General features: G+C 47.6%; 1 long non-coding RNA gene across 1 annotated transcript in view; it reads right to left on the bottom strand.

Annotated features, from left to right (window-relative positions):
- LOC309614089 overlaps positions 1-13364 on the bottom strand; it is a 164176-nt gene extending 150812 nt beyond the window's left edge. Inside the window, exon 1 of the long non-coding RNA XR_014236005.1 lies at positions 12744-13364. This is a non-coding gene — a long non-coding RNA (uncharacterized lncRNA). The remainder of the gene's footprint in view (positions 1-12743) is intronic.
- Positions 13365-13480: the final 116 nt, after the last annotated feature.

Raw genomic sequence — 13480 nt, 5'->3', positions numbered from 1 at the left:
GCCCAGAGAGGGGCAAAGGTACTGGGAACTTGGGGACTCATGTCACTGCGTAAAGGGGATGTTTTTGAAACTATCAAATGGATCCATCTATTTTGCATCCCCAAGAATCATGATGTTGTGTGTCCCTTCACCCCACCCCACCCCCGCCCCATTCAATCAAGGACATTTATTACCTTAAAAGGAGTGCAGACACCACCTGAAATAAAGAGGTCATAGTTTGGCTTTGAGTCTGTTTAGAGACGATAGTCTTAAAATCTGGCCATGGGAGGAAAAAAAAATAGAGTTTCTTAATTCCAGAATCTTCCTTTTACATATCAAGGGCAAAGCCTAAATCTGGAATTTATTATGAGCAATCAGGAGATGGGATTCAGGAAAAGAGGTCAGGAAAGTGCCCACCCCACGAGAAGAAGGTGATCTCTTCTAGAGCTGGAGGTGGACCCAAGGAAAGAGGGAGACTTGGAAAGAATGCGAATAGGAGAAAGACATTGACTGGGCCTCAGGGACCCAGTGCCCCTGGCCAAACTAGGAAGGTAAGAAACTAGCAATCCCAGTAGGTAAGGGGATAAGGACAGATCAGAGGGAGTTTTGCTTTGTTGAGGCTCTAAGAGGAGACTGTGCCTCAGGATACCCCCATGCCCACCTGGAGCAGCTAAGATGGTGGAGAAAGGTGGGGTAGCCATCAGGATTTTGTCACAGAAATTAGAGCCTCTGCAAGTGCTATGGGAATAAGATGTTTCATATTGTAAGGACTTACACAGATGTGGGAGGAATTGGGGAAGGGAAGGAAATGAGAGGGGCAGAGAAAGAGGCGCTATTGTGTCTGCTGGAAACACTGACGTGAGTGTTGTAGTGCACAGCAGAGCCTACAGGGAAATCCAAGAAGCTGTTCCTGTCTGCCAAAGGGAGCCCACAAAGGGGGGGCCTCATTGTGGAGGAGTGGTGGCAAAGGAGATGGAGAAAGGAGGATAGACTTGAGAGATGCTTGGAGGTAGGACTGAAAGATGAGTAATGGGAAGGGGAGGGGCCACAGAGGAGCCCAGATTTCTGGCTTGAGACCCTGAGTGGACTGAGTGCAACCTACCAAGATGGGGATGACAAAGAGGCCGCAACAGGACCAGGACAAAGGTGAGACGAATGAGGTACTGCCTCGGGCACCAGATACAAGGGCATGCCAAAAACTCAGTAATCAAGACAAATAATGTTCTAGTGCAATATTTTTTTAATCAAAATGAATGCCAAAAAAAAATCCATGATGAACAAGATCAGTACTACTGATTTTTCCTTTGCCTCAGGCTTCAATATGGCTTGGCACTGTTACTGATCCTGTCTAGATTTAAAATTCTGATATCTTTTTCATTGTGGATTTTTTTTGCATTTATTCCTTTTTTTTTTTTAATTGGGGCATAGCTGTTTAACAATGTTGTGTTAGTTTCTACTGTATGGTGAAGTGAGGTAGAGTTCCCTGTGCTATACGGCAGGCTCTTACTAGCTATCTATTTTATACATATTACTGTATATATGTCAACCCCAGTCTCCCAATTCATCCCACCCCCCCTTCATTCCTTTTTTTTTAAAATATTGCGTTAAAATATTATTTGATGGCCATGTTTTTTGGTGCCCCCTTAAATGTTGAGCCTGGCACGAAGGCCTCACTCTCCGCACCCTAGTCCCAGCCCTAAGGAGTAGGACTGAGAAGAGGAGGTAAACTAAGATTCAGTCTTGGATATATGCAGAGGTTAAATGAGATGGCAGATGTTAAGTGCCTGGACCACAGTAGGTCTCTATGGGTGCCTGGCTCGAATTCACCAGGCCTTACCATTTCAAGGCATGCCAGCTGCCAACACCTGCATTTCCTGCCTGAGGACTGTCTTGGCTACCAAGTGAAACAGGCCAGAAGCACTGGGTAATTAACACCCCTGCAGCAGCCCTCAACCAATAATGATCCACAAGAGTGTAAATACCCCCACTCCTTCACCCTCCAATGGGGTAATTTTGAAGTGTATATGCTACACCATTTCCAGAGTCCCCAGGTGAGATTAAGCTCCATTGTCCACAATGTAACTGGCTTGATAACACAACTCTAAGCTCTGTCCCTTCCCCATCTCACTTCCCTTCCCCACCTCACTTCCCTTCCCTCCTGGTGCTTCCCAGGATCGCCTCCCAAATAAACTCCATGGACTCAACTCCTCATCTCAGAGCCTGCTTCAAGATCCACATGTGTCCTTTCTTCCCTTACCCTCTTCTCTGTGGAATCATGGAATGTTCTCCATATACTTGGAAGTCTGAGCCTGCCCCCGAAGAGAGACCCCTGACTTCCACACTCTCCCGGGAGGGAAGTCAGTAGGGGGGTATTTGCCAGCCAGCGCTGGGAGGCCTGGATCTGAAATGGGCTCCACTGTGTTTCTGTAATCTCTGCACCTTGAGTGGAAAAATAATTGGCAGACACCTTTCCTGGCCATTAATTTTTCATAGCCAACACTGAGCCCTTGGGGCAAAAACTGATTGTCTGCTGTTACTGCCAGCCTGGCCCTGAATTCATAACAGGAAGCATGACTCTCCCTCTCAACCTCTTTACAGACAACCTCTCCTCTCGCATGGTTCCATCTCCCACCCACCCACAGAGCCCAAGAGCGGCCAGAGAGGGCTACTGGTGAAGACTAAAGACAAGAAATGACCCGCAATCCAGGGGGACTAAGGGGTTGAGTCAAAAATCATGGAAGGTGGAGACTTTATGCTTCTTTTTTAGGAAAAATTTTTTCAGCATCCACGCTTTTTCCCATGATCTCCATTCACACTTGCAACAACCTTATGCAGTAGGTAGATTATCACGCCCATTTTACAGATGAAGAGGCTCAGAGAAGGGAAGTATGTTAGCTTAGGTGACAAAGAATCTCTCCTTGACCAAACTTTAACCTCTGAACTCTCTTCCCAGCTAGGGCCTGATTTCGAAGCTTCTGTGTTCATCTCTGCTAATATGTACAATTTTTGCAGGAATCCTGCTAAGTTGGTTTCACTAGAGTTCCCCACCCTTGATATCTGATCACAGTCAATATCTGATCAGGTTCCTCATCTTCTACCATCCCCCAGGTGATGACAAATCACCCTGGCCTGCCTTCAGCAAGAATCCTGTTAGGTTGGTTTAACCAGAATCGCCCCTTACTCCTGATGTTTCCTCTTGATAATTTTCCATCTGTCAACCCGACACACCATGCTCTTTGGCTATAAATTACTTGTTTTCCTTACTGTATTCGGAGTTGAGCTAAATCTCTCTCCCTACCACAAAACCCCATTGCAGTAGTCCTTACACTTATCTCAATTTTCCCCCCTGAACTGAGTCTGCTTTCCCATTTTTTAACAGGGGTGGTGAATAATTTGTTTCTTTAACACAGGTCACAGGATTTGGACCCAGGTCTGTTTGACTCCAAAGGCCATTCTCTTCCCAGTGTCATATGCTGTTTTTCCTGAGCACCTACTATGCACCAGGCCCTATGCTGAGCCCAAAGGAGGACAAAGGTGAGTAGGAAACATTGCTTCCCTCTAAGAGAGAGAAATAAAAACCTCCCCATTCTGCCCATTCCCTACCCCAGGGGTCAGCGCTGGGGGCTTGAGCCTTAGAAGGGCAGATCGGAGTAGGTGCAACAGAGATTTAGCCCACAAAGCCAAAGTACGCACTGCCTCACCCTTTACAGAAAACGTTTGCTGACACCTGGTCTACCAGGCTGTGCCCTGCAGATGCACCATCTTAATTACTTCTCAACTCAACTCCACGACTTCATCCTATAGTTATGTCCATTCTACAGATGAGGAATAAGGCTCAGAGGCACAAGATGACTTGGCACACTGCCAGAAAGGTGAAATCTGGATAATTCCAAAGCCCTCCTCCCTTTCCTTCTAGGCACTCCTCCAAGTCACATCCAAAACATTGGTGGCCAAAGTTTTGAAACACTGACATTCACTCTTGAAACAGCCCACAACCCCTACCAGGAGTGGGCCACTGGGCCAGTCCCCTGACCTCCACCCTCCCCACCTCCAGACATCTGCCAGGCTGCTCCTAGAGCTGAAGCCCATCTGGTCTCCAGCCTTGTATCATGCTTTTCTCCAGCTGGTATCCAAAATCTGAGGCGCCGAGTAATTATTTTTACTGGTTTTATTATTGAACTTTTATGAGAAGAGCAGAGCAACAATCACTGGGGTTGGCATGTCAAGGTGGAGCTGGTGAAGGCAGGGAAGGGGTGGGGGAACTGGGGTGTGCTGCATGACAAAAGCGCCCAGCTCAGTTCACAAGAAACCGTACATCAATCCATTCTAATCAGGGGAAGATGCCTTGAAAACGGAATTGCAAGGGGAGGTAAGTCGACATGCCCGACATGCCCGTGGCAGATGCCGAGCTAGCTGCTTCGTCTTCTCGACACTCACCTCCACAGCCAAGGTTGTAGTGCTGGCAACACCTGCGCCTCTCTGCCGCAGGGCTTGACTTCTGGCTGAGGAGACAGTTGGCCACTTGGGCAAGCTGGAAGTGGCAGGGAGTGAACGCTCCTGGAAGCAGCCCTCCTCCAACACGGCTGGCCAGCTGATGTACCGCTGCGAAACCTCTCAGTCGCGCAAAGGCCATTCTCTTCGCCAGTCTGAGGTGTGTGCTCTGCACTGGCTCCCAGAGTCCTCAGGGGACTTCGCAGCATTTGGGATCTTCCCGGACCAGGGCTCGAACCCCGAGTTCTCAACCACTGCACCACCAGGAAAGTCCCCTAGTGGACTATTACAGTGAGACACTGCAGGACACAGCGCCCCCTTCAGTTCTCATTTTTGGCAGGATGAGTAGGAAACTCAGGTATGCGGGGTGGGGTGCAGGGCAATGCGGAGAGGCTTAACCTAGGCTCTCTGGAAACAGTACAGTTGGTACGAAGCACTTGATGGTCTTGGTCTTGTTACGTGTCTTTTTTTTTTTTTTTTTTAAACACTTGGCACTCTAGTATTTTTTTTTTTTCAATGTGGTCCTTTTTTTTTTTTTTTTTAAACTTTGGGGTTTATTTATTTATTTATTTATTTATTTATTTATTTATTTATTTATTTATTTATGGCTGTGTTGGGTCTTCATTTCTGTGCGAGGGCCCTCTCCAGCCGCGGCAAGTGGGGGCCACTCCTCATCGCGGTGCGCGGGCCTCTCATCATCGCAGCCTCTCTTGGTGCGGAGCACAGGCTCCAGACGCGCAGGCTCAGCAACTGTGGCTCACGGGCCTAGTTGGTCCGCGGCATGTGGGATCCTCCCAGACCAGGGCTCGAACCCGTGTCCCCTGCAGTGGCAGGCAGACTCTCAACCACTGTGCCGCCAGGGAAGCCCCCTTTTTTTTTTTTTAATCATTTTTACTGACATATAATCTACATACAGATACACCCATTTTAAGCATCCATTTCAATGAGTTTTGGTAAATGCATACATTTGTGTACACATCACCACAGTCATGACATGGAACACTTCCCTCACTCCAGAAAGTTCCTTCCTGCCCCTCTGCAGTCAATCCTCCCCCTCCAAACACCAGGCCCCACAACCTGTCCCTTTAGTTCTGCCTTTTCCAGAACATCATATAAGTGAATTCACACAGCATGTAGATTTTTGAGCCCGGCTCCTTCCACATGGTATAATGCATTAATCTGCATTGTTCCTTTTTATTGCTGAGTAGTATTCTATTTTGTGAATCTGTTTAGCCATTCACCTGGGCTGTTTGTAGTTTGGGGCTATTATGGGCAGAGCTGCTGTGAACATTCACGTACAAGATTTTCCCAGTTTTGGCAAAGATTTTCATTCATTTATTTTAATTACTAAGTAATGCATGAATACACTCTTCCTCTTATAAAAATAATACACAAGTAGGGTCAAAAGAACGACTCCCTTGCACCTTGCACTGGCAATGCTTCTCAAACTTGAATGTGCACACGAATCCCCCGGGAATCTTGTTAAAATGCCTGTTATGATTCAGTAGGTCTGGGGTGGGGTCTGAGATCTTGCCTGTCTAACACGCTCTCGGGGAATGCTGATGGGAGGGAGGTCCACAGACCACACTTTGAGTAGTAAGACCCCAGGCCAGTATTTCCTGAGCATGGTCACTTGACCATCTGCTTTACAATCACGCAGGAGGATGTTAAACATGCAGATTCCCAGGCTCTGCCCCATACCCACTGACCCCGGCTCTGAGGGATAGAGCCTGCATAGCTTTGAGCTGAAATCATGCTTGCCAATGTCCAAGGATCACTGCTTTGGGACTAGTTTTTGGAGGGCCTGACTGGGTCTTTTTTCACACCGGTTATGTCCCCTGAGCCTCGCAGAGTGCCAGGACCATGCAAGATGCCTTTAAAAAGACTTACTTCCCCTCCCTCTGCTAGGAAGTGGATTTCGTGCGCTGGGCACACCCCTGGATGCTCTCCAGCATGTTCCACTCAACTTCTCTGCCCTACGACGTTAGAGGGTCACCATGCGATGCAGCTTTTGCTGCCAGGGTAAGAGCTGTAGTGATAAGCATGAGCACTGACAAGGCAATCAGCTTCAGCTTAAATTTTTCCAAATAACAGCATGTGTAACTAATGACGGGTAAAATGTCTGCAAGCCAAGCTCAGTGCCAGGTGGAAGAACAGAAACCTACATGCAGCAGCCTCGGGGAACATCTGTGAGGGGACCCAGCATTGCCTCTCATGGGACTGACAGGCTTGGAGCCCACAGCACTGGCTGAAGTCTGCTGTGGGTTCTGTAGTCATTCTTTTCGGATTTCCTCCACGGCCTCGTGCTCTTCACCTGACACATGGCCAACTCGGATCTTTCTCATCCGCACTTCTGCCTCCCGGCTGCCCCAGAAATTGGAGCAATGATTCTGAGTCCACCTGCCTATGAGCGCTGGATTTCCATCCTGCTGCCTAGCCTGCTTCCATTCACAAGACAAACATTTTTTGCCACAGTGGGCTATTCCAGGAGCTTCTCGATCCCCGTTTGGTTCCGCACAGCACGAGAGGCAGGGCTGAGTGAGGAATGAGACAGCAACCACCACCTATGCCAACAGCGGCCACAGCTCTTAACTGGCCCAGAGAACAGTATGGCGGCAGCAGCAATGGGCACGTCCAGACAAGCCCAAGGGGGCGAGCTTGGATCTTAGGGCCGCACCTGAAGAGGACCACAGATGAGTCTCAACACACGAGCAGCCGGCAGCCAAGGTGACGAATGGACTTGAAAGCAGGCCCCAGGAAAGATTTGGCGGAAACTGTAGACATTTAGCCAAAAGAGGGGGCATGAACAGGGAGAGGGTCTGTGTGCTGCCCCCAAACATCTGGAAGACCTATGTGTGGGAAACAGATGTGGTTATTGAACAGTCTCGGAGGCACCATCAGGGGAGGTGTTCAAGTAAGGGCCAGAAAACCTCTGGGTAAGGGCTTGACAATTAGAAGATTTGGATTCAGGGACCTTCAAAGACCTTGTCACTGAGCTGCAAGAGGCGTGGACGAGGCAGCAGGTGGAATTTATCTACCACTGTAATAACAAATAGCCACCAGGTGGCGACAGAGCCACATCTTCCCAGCCAAGGAGCAATTAGCTTACAGAAAACCATTTGGAAGCAAACACAGTTAACTAATGGATTCAAATCAACATTCATGGGCAAAAACTATGAATCAAGTCCTCAGTAGACCTTTAGTCCCCAGCAGGACCCAGAGGGCTCCAGGTCAAGTAAGTTACAATTTTCTTTGCGAGAGATTTATTATCTTTTTTTAAATTTTCCATTGAAGTACCACACACATACAGCAAGGTACACAAATCATAAGCATACAGCTTAATGAATTCTCACAAACAGAGTACACTGTGTAACTAGCACCCAGCTCAAGAAACAAAATATGACCAGAATCCCAGAAGCCTCCTCTCTAGTCACTCCCCGGACTCCTGGTCCTAACTTTTAACACCATAGCCTAGTTTTGGTTGTTTTTTTCAGTTTTACATACATGGAATCATAGAGTATGGATTCCCGTGCATCTCGCTTAGAGGGTTACATCGTTGTGAGAGCCACTGATTTTGCTGTGTATGGTTGTGATTCCTTCTCGTTGCTGTGTGAATAAACCACAACTGATTTGTCCATTCTCCTGTTGATGGCATCTGAGTGATTTCCAATTTGGGGGCTGCTACACACTATGCTGCTATGAATTTATAGCACGTTCCCTAAGGAGAGCATACGTACATGGTTCTGTTGGGTGTGGAGCTGTTAGGTCATGGGGTAACACTAGCAGCTTTCACCTTTAGTAGACCCTACCAACCAGTCTTCCAAAGCAACTGTATTAATTTGCATTCCTACTGACAGTGTATGAGAATTCTGGCGTCTCCATAGCCACCCCAGCCTTCTCTCTCTGTCTAGATAAGTTTGGGTGAAGGAAGTGTGGGATCTGGAGTGGACATCTCTGCACACCTCTCAGCCCTCAGAGGGGGTGAGTGTATGGGCAACACGAGTGGGTGAGCACGAGCCAGAAGGAGGAAGATTCCATCCCACCAGCATGTCCCAATGAGCCCTTCAGTGCGGGTATCTGCTGGATGGAGAGCCTCATTTCCTGGGCTCTGAACAATTACCACGCTGAGCACTTACTGTGGGCCTGGCACTTTCCTCCATACTGGGGATACAGCAGTGAAGAGACAGACGACATCCCTGTGCTAATGACACTTATGCTCTAGTGGGGGTGGGGAGAGAGTAAATAAATACATGTCACGTGGTCAAAGTTTGATAAAGAAAAATACAACAGGGTAAGAAAGTACAGGGAGGGATGCTGTTTTAAAGTGGATGATCACCATATCACCTCACACCTGTCGGAATGCCTATGATCAAAAAGTGAGGATGCGGGGAGAAGGTGGGAGTGTAAATTGGTGCAGCCACTATGGAAACAATGTGGAGGTTCTTTAAAAAATTAAAAATAGACTTATTATATGATCCAGCAATTCCACTTCTGGGTATACAGTATATCCAAAAGAAATGAAAGTGCTGTCTCAAAGAGATAACTGTACTCTCATGTTCACTGCAGCGTTATTCACAGTAGCCAACACATAGAAACAACTTAAGTGTTCATCAATGAAAGAACGGATAAAGAAAACGTGGGGGGGGGGCTTCCCTGGTGGCGCAGTGGGTGAGAATCTGCCTGCCAATGCAGGGGACACGGGTTCGAGCCCTGGTCTGGGAAGATCCCACATGCCGCGGAGCAACTAGGCCCGTGAGCCACAACTACTGAGCCTGCGTGTCTGGAGCCTGTGCTCCGCAACAAGAGAGGCCGCGATAATGAGAGGCCCGCGCACCGCGATGAAGAGTGGCCCCCGCTTGCAGCAACTAGAGAAAGCCCTTGCACAGAAACGAAGACCCAACACAGCCAAAAATAAATAAAATAAATTAATTAATTAAAAAAAAAAAAAAAGAAAACGTGGGGAGGGACTTCCCTGGCAGTCCAGTGGTTAAAACTCCGCACTTCCACTGTAGGGGGCGCAGATTCGATCCCTGGGTCAGGGAATTAAGATCCTACTTGCCTCACTGCGTGGCCAAAAAAAAAAAAAAAAAATGTGAGGAATGTGATATATACACACACACAATGGAACGTTATTCAGCCATAAAAAAGAAGGAAACCCTGCCTTTGGCTACAACATAGGTGGACCTTGAGGGCATTATACTAAGCCAAGTAAGTCAGACAGAGAAAGACAAATACTGCGTGTTCGCACTTATACACAGAATCCAAAAAAGTCGAACTTATAGAAACAGAGTAGAATACTGGTTGACAGGGGCTGGGGAGTGGGAGAAATTGGGAGATGTAGGTCAAACGTTACAAACTCCCAGCTCTAAGATGAATAAGTTCTGGAGAATCTCATATACAGCATGGTGACTATAATTAATAATTAACAATACTGTATTAACAACTTGAAAGTTGTTAAGAGAGTAGACTTTAAAAATTATCACCACACACACCCCCCAAAAATGGTTACTAAGTGAGGGGATGGAGGTGTTAACTAACCTTATTGTGGTAATCATTTTGCAACGTATACATGTATCAAATCATCACATTTTACATCTTAAACGTACATGTATTATATGTCAATACTATCTCAATAAAACTGGGGAAAAATAAAATAAAGTGAGTGGTTAGAGGAGTGATAAGGTGATTTTGAGCAGAAACCAGAAATGAGGGAACAAACCATTGGAAAAGAGAGCTCCAGATACGGGGAGACGGTCAGGGCAAAGGCCCTGTGGTGGGTGGGAGCTTGGCACATTCAAGGCACAGTAAGAAGCAAGTGGGAGGAGGAGTAAGGAATGCTAGGAGAGGATTAGCAGGGACATGATTGGGTAGGACTCACCCCCACGGATGCTCAAAGACAACCACAAACCCAACCCTTATACACATATATGTTCATATATAGGGTTGAGGCTTGGGGTGATTGTTTTTGTTTGTAAGAATAGGATCATGCATATATTAAAACTAGCCTTTCTCATTTAACAACATACCACAGGCATCTTTACAAGTCCCTAACATGGACCAGGGGTAGGCAAACTTTTTCTGTGAAGAACCAACTAGTGTATATCTTAGGCTTTGCGGGCAGTCTCTGCTACTCAATACCGCTGTTGTGGCTTAAAAGCAGACACTAGGTAAGTAAGAGGGTGTGGCGGTGCTCTAATAGAACTTTATTTACAAAACCCGAAAGCAGGCCTGATTTGGCCTGGGGCCATAGTTTGCCACAGTCATTGCACTCCACCCTCTTGAGTTGCCATGTTTTCCCAAAATCCATTCAAATTGACAGCCTCTGGAATGATAAATTTTTCAAACATAAGACAGCCTATCAGAATCCAGCTTACATCACTTCAAAGCTTGGGAAATACTTGTGGTTTCCAAAAGTAAGAATACCCACTGGATTGAAAATCACAACTATGCCCTGCTCCAGACTATACTTTATAATCTGGGTAATTATGGATTTGAAGTTATTAACTCTCTTCTGTATCAGATTGAGGCTCCTCTCCCTCTCTTTCTGACAGACTCCTGTCAGCGCTCCACAACTTTCAAATGAGCAGTGATCTTTATCTGCCACCATGTGTATAGACACTTCAGACATCACCACATGCTGTACATCCATCATTTCTCCTTTGAGTTGTTCTTCCAAAATATCAACAGAGGTGAGTTAGATTATCAGCAAGACTCCACAGAAAGCGGATGGCCCAACACTGCCTTCAATGAAGCTATTTTGAGACTGTTTCCTCTTAGGCAATTCAAATGTTTTGTTAAGAGTAGCCAGTGGGCGGGACTTCCCTGGCGGTCTAGTGGTTAGGACTCCTTGCTTCCACTGCAGGGGACATGGTTTCAATCCCTGGTCGGGGAACTAAGATCCTGCATGCTGCTGCGCGGTGCAACCAGAAAAAAAAAAAAAAAAAAAAGGAGTAGTCACTGGGCTCTGGAGAAAGAGAGGTGAGAGAGTGTGGAGGACAACGTCAGCTGCATCTTTCTCTTTGGGCAAATGAACTGAAAGGAGAGAGGAGGCAACACCCCACTCCCCATATGCTTCTTACTAAGTACCACCCCATTACCTTCCCAAAAGGAATGTTCAGAGTGGCATTTCCTGGTTCACCTCTTGCCAACAATGAATTTTTGCGTGGCTTTTGGGATCTTAGTTCCCCAACCAGAGATCGAACCTGGGCCCTAAGGCAGTGAAAGCATGGAGTCCTAACCACTGGACAGCCAGGGAATTCCCCTCCAACAATGAATTTTAACAAACTTTAAAATATTGACAATTCAATGAGTGAAAAAAAGTTATCCCATTAATTCTTCTTTCCCTAATTACTATATGCCACACACACAATTTTTTTAAGATCCACCTATATATTTTACTTATCTAACTTTAAGCACAGTGTAGCCTCTACCATCAGATGCCAGTTATTAACACTCCCCCTCCCCTAGTCGTGACAGCCAACAGACCCCCAGACTTTGCCAAATGTCCCCTGGTGGGGGCAAAATCGCCCCCTTTCAACCAGAAGCTGTAGAATATCAAGGCTGCCCCGCTCAGGAAGAGCTGGAATATACGGAGATACCTAAACAGCCAGTATTATCTCCGTGATGCCATTTCCTCTCAGCTTGTGTGACACCATGCCCTCCAGCTCTTTTTCCCACCTCTCTGGTCACTTCTTCCCAGCACCTTTTCCTGAACTGAAGTTTCAGAGGACTCCAGGGTCTTCTGCTCTCCACTTAAACTTATTCCTCTGTGGGGCTTCCCTGGTGGCGCAGTGGTTGAGAATCTGCCTGCCAATGCAGGGGACACGGGTTCGAGCCCTGGTCTGGGAAGATCCCACATGCCGCGGAGCAACTGGGCCCGTGCGCCACATCTACTGAGCCTGCGCGTCTGGAGCCTGCGCTCCGCAACAAGAGAGGCCGCGATGGTGAGAGGCCCGCGCACCGCGATGAAGAGTGGCCCCCGCTTGCCGCAACTAGAGGAAGCCCTCGCACAGAAACGAAGACACAACACAGACAAAATAAATAAATTAATAAATAATAATTAAAGGTGCTAATAATTAAAAAAAAATCATTAAAAAAAAAAAAACTTATTCCTCTGTGGTTTTCATCTAGTTCTCCTGCTTTAACTGGCATCTCTAGTGATAGACTCCAAAATGTGCGTTTCTGCCACATAGATAAGATGCCTTCCAAACCAATGGGGGAAGGGATCGCGTTGGGACAACAGACTCTCCACTGTGGGGAGAAAATGAGCGTACCTCTGTGGCAGGACTGCCAGGTCTTGCTCAACTTTCTTGGGCCAGAGGCCTTGGCCCTGCTCCTTTCGTCGGCAATTACAGCGAGCGAGCGTGGGACTGCCATATACACCTCAATCTATAGGTGACTCCAGGTGCCAGTGCTCCAAGAAAGACCCATGGAAGGAGAGGTGGACGTACAGGGAGGCGGTGAAGTGAGACCACGATGACGGCTGTGAGACCACGATGACGGCTGTGAGACCAAGAGGGATAGAAGCCAGCAGGGCTGTGCGCGCCCGGCCGGGCCCCCACGACCTTGGAGCGCAAACCTCGCACGCTGTGGAAAAAGGCACCTAATCGACTGTGTCCGAAGGCACCTTCCCCACCAGCCGAGCGTGAGCCGAACGACCCGCGGAGAAATTTCGAGCCTCGTTTCCCGGGACCAATCGGAGACCGCGGAGGCCTATTATGACAACCTCGAGAACCAATGAAAAAAGGGATTCTCCTAGCGCCAGTCCCGGAGAGATCACACAGAGGAACGGTTCGTTTTTTTTATTTTAAGTACAAATTAGAAAACAAGTCCGCGGCTGGAGACAGAATACGACGTCTACAAGGATGTGTGGAGAAAATTCGATGAGCTGGTAGAACCTCACTTCCCCGAAACTTGGCGGGCGAAGAACTCGCAAGTCACCCTCGCGCCCAGCGCTCCGGATGAAAGCGCGGGAGGGTAGGTGCAGCGCGCTGACGCCACACGCTGGGCC

The sequence above is a fragment of the Balaenoptera borealis genome, assembly GCF_965194805.1.
Source record: "Balaenoptera borealis genome assembly, chromosome: 16".
In the NCBI taxonomy this organism is placed as follows: Eukaryota; Metazoa; Chordata; class Mammalia; order Artiodactyla; family Balaenopteridae; genus Balaenoptera; species Balaenoptera borealis.
Note: the sequence above shows the minus strand (reverse complement) of the source record. Positions and strands in the feature narration are given on the sequence as shown.